This window comes from Helianthus annuus, chromosome 2 (assembly GCF_002127325.2).
Source record: "Helianthus annuus cultivar XRQ/B chromosome 2, HanXRQr2.0-SUNRISE, whole genome shotgun sequence".
Taxonomy (NCBI): Eukaryota; Viridiplantae; Streptophyta; class Magnoliopsida; order Asterales; family Asteraceae; genus Helianthus; species Helianthus annuus.
In genome coordinates, this window is record NC_035434.2 from 51,744,329 (window position 1) to 51,748,047 (window position 3,719).

Here is a 3,719-nt window from a genome sequence, read left to right on the forward strand (position 1 = left end):
AAATTTTTCTTTTCTATCATTTTCCGCTTTAATTTGCAAACTTCTTTTTTATTCGAAAGACATTTTCTAATTTTTTCAATTTTTTTTGGATTTTTTCAATTTTTTATTTTTTTGTGTTTTTTTAAATAATAAAGACTCGATTATTTACATGTATTCCCATCCCCACACTTAGAGATTGCATTGTCCCTAATGCAAGAACGAAAACACGACTCGACACTACCTAAAAACTACTAGACTACAAACGAACTACTAAATAACAAGACGACGAAATAAAAAAAAATAAAAATAAAAATAAAGTACAACAACAACAAAAAGGAAAACGACTTAACTGATATGTGAGACTGTCAAAGTGCCAGTCGTTTCCACATAAGCCCTCCAATACCGAACGTGCTCAGCAAACAATATCAAACTCTCTCTCACATGAACGGAAAGCGGCTCCTACATCATCAACCTAAACACAAGTACCATACCATACATACTACTACCAAACGTTTACCGTAGCATCATCCGAAATTCAAACAAAAAATAAAAATATGTCCTACGGATACAACCATATCGAACTACTGAAACAACATAAATAAAATAAAACATGAAAGGATATATATGTTGCTGCAGTCTGCTACATCACTCCTCCTCTGAATCTTCCTCCATCTGCTGTGTCCCCGAACCTCCAGCCTGCTGCCAACCGAACTGACCACTATACGCATAACCACTTTGAACCCCCCACTGGTCATACCCCGGATACTGACCATAAACATATGGGGTCTGCTGCTCGCCGCCATAAACTGGTGGAGGTAATAATCCCGCAAAGGGTGGAGGTATCTGTGGACCTAGTGACATACCCGACATCATGTACCTGAGCATATCGTCCTGTCGGTGGTGGCTCTGCATGGTCCACTGGTGGTCAACCTGCATCCTATCTTCAATCTGAGCAAACCTCTGCTGTGTGTAGTCAAAAGCAGCCTCAGGAGTGAACGGGTCGGGCCTCGGCTGTCTAACTGGCTGCTGTGGCGCTAGGATCTCACGCCTCTGTCGAGGTGCCGGCTGTCGTTGCGGAGGAGCACCAACCTCGAAATTCCACTCTGGCGGGTCCGAATGTGTAAGAATACCTGCCAACCGCAAATCCGCAACATCCCAACGAACCGTTGGCATACCCTCATGCATCTGCTCAAGCTTGTATTTTGTAAGGGCCCGAATATTCCTTGCCAACCGAGCTATGTAAGGCCCAAGATCCATAGCAGCCCGTTTTCCTCCCCGACGAGGCCTATTGCACGACCATGCAAAGAAGCTTGCCAAATTCCAATTCCGCTTTTCAACCATACACATCAACGCGAAAATATCTAACCAATTTGCTTTATTCTCGCCCGACTTCCTCGCTACAACCGTCGTCGCCAATGCCTTCAAAATATACCTATATATCAGATCACGAACCGATGTGATGAGGTTCGTTTGAGCGAACGGCTGAGACGCAATTGTATCCCAAAATCTTTCCAAATCCACCGAATTCAAACACTTCGGCCGAGGGTGATTGTACACACCCCTTAACCCATTCAAAAATTCATCCGTCTCCACTTCTTCCGGTGTGTAAAAACCCAGAGCTACTCCAAACTGGGCCATATTCATTTCATAAAGATTTCTACCCAATGAGAACGATACCGCATCCTTTTCAGCAAAAGTACCCTCTTTGTGACGGAAGGTACAATGAAACTCAATTGTAAGTTCGGTATACTGCTGCCCATCACAATAATCCATTGCCGCTCTCAACCTCGGCCCCAATAATTCTGCCACACGCTCACTCGCTCCCATGCCTTGTAACCACTCCCAATCAATTACACGATGCTCCAATGTCTGAGTTACCACATACTTTTTGAGCTTTACCCTCTCTTCGGTATCCTCTTCAAAATCCAATACCGGGTGATCGACCAACCTCTCAATCCGGGCATACACTCTCCTGTCGTTCCCGCGATACTTGATCTTCCTTTTCCTTGGGTTTGACGACGAACCTGCACCCGTCATGTTCTGCAAAACAAGAAAGATTTGACAAGAGAAACAATGCAAATTGTTAGTAATCACAAGCTATTTTTTGGTATTTTTAATTTCTTAAATTTTTTTTGTATTTTTTATTTTTATGAAATAGCCGTATAGCATTTCATTCGCGGCTAATTTCGAAAACATGGATTACCGTTTACAAAAGCTTAAGTTACACATCATTCTACCCGAATGGAGATTGAGTACGGGCAAAATGTTGTGAACTTGTACATGCATATAAGTAAACCCGACACTAGACTCACACTACTACTCAAAAGACACTACTAGACTCAATGACTCGAACGACCTACGACTCAATGTACACTATCGTCTCCCGGCACTTTAATTGTCCTCAATTAAGCGTAATTGCCAAAATATCCCCAAACTTGAGGCGAAACACGTCAGAGTTTGACTTTTTTAGACCTTAACGCAACGTTTGTGGCAACAAAATCCGTTTAGAAAGCTAATCACATTTGCAAAAATCAGTTCAAAAACCTATTTTTTAGCAAAAATTCATTAGTGATAGCCAAACAAACTCGTAAAGCTCAAACATGTTGTCTAGTTGTCCAAACATACCCCATAAGTGTCAATCAACCTCAAGCAAACCAACCCGAACCATCCGCAAACCACTAACATGACAAAAAGCTCAAAAATCCTAACTTTATAAACCTACACAAACCCTAAATCTAAGACATGACTGACCCGACACTACAACGAAGCAATAAAGTTACCTACTAGTGAGAAATCACAGAAATCATACCTTGGATTCGGATTTAGGAAGAAAAATGAAGTCTTGAACCTTTGGTGCACGAATTTGTCCAAAAACGCGAGAATGGAGCGCGAATTCGGGTGAAATTGATGGTTAAGATTGTGGGTAATGCGATTGTGGTGATTTAGGAAGAAGAACGGAGAGATTTGGTGGAAAAACGAGTGAGATATGAAGATTTTTGTGAAATTCACGTTTTAGGGTTTGTAATTGGGGAAAAGGAAACATTTCAGCAACAGGTCCAAGAAAAAACAATTTTAAAAGGTTCATAGGGGCGTCGCGTGACGCGGTGGGTCCTAGGGAGGGCCTCGCGTAACGCGGCGGGGTCATTTTATTTTGTTTTTGAACCTTTAACCCTCGTGTGACGCTAGGGCCTTTGGCGTCGCGCGAGGCATCGTTTTTGGCAGAATGTCGTTGTAGTATAGTGGTAAGTATTCCCGCCTGTCACGCGGGTGACCCGGGTTCGATCCCCGGCAACGGCGCCAAAAACTTGATGTGGAAAAAGTAGTTCAACTAATTAAACTAAAATTACCCTAAATTAAGACTCAAGTAATAAAAATCTAGACTCTTTAACCTGACTAAACTACTCACTGGCAAGTGAACCGGTCGACTCTAGCACAGAAAAGTAAGTCCGGATGTCGAACCCACAAGGACTCTAATGAATTACGTTAACGACTCTATTTAGACTAGACACTGACACGATTAAACAATTGTTGTGTCTTAAGGGGGGTTTTTACTAATATCCTAAATTTGCAATTTAAAATGAAATTAAACTAAGACACGAACGAAAACTAGGGTTTTAATTCAGATGAGATTAAGGACTACCTAGACTTGAATCCAGTTTAATTATGAATGGACTTCTAACGGTTTTATTGTTGTATGGAGCCGGGATCGTAAAATACTAAACCTTAAGGTATTTCAATGC

General features: G+C 41.7%; 1 non-coding gene across 1 annotated transcript; it reads left to right on the plus strand.

Moving 5' to 3' along the window:
- Window positions 1-3,204: 3,204 nt before the first annotated feature.
- On the plus strand, window positions 3,205-3,276 carry TRNAD-GUC. The gene has a single exon. It is a non-coding gene; the product is annotated as a tRNA-Asp (tRNA).
- The last annotated feature ends 443 nt before the right edge of the window (window positions 3,277-3,719 follow it).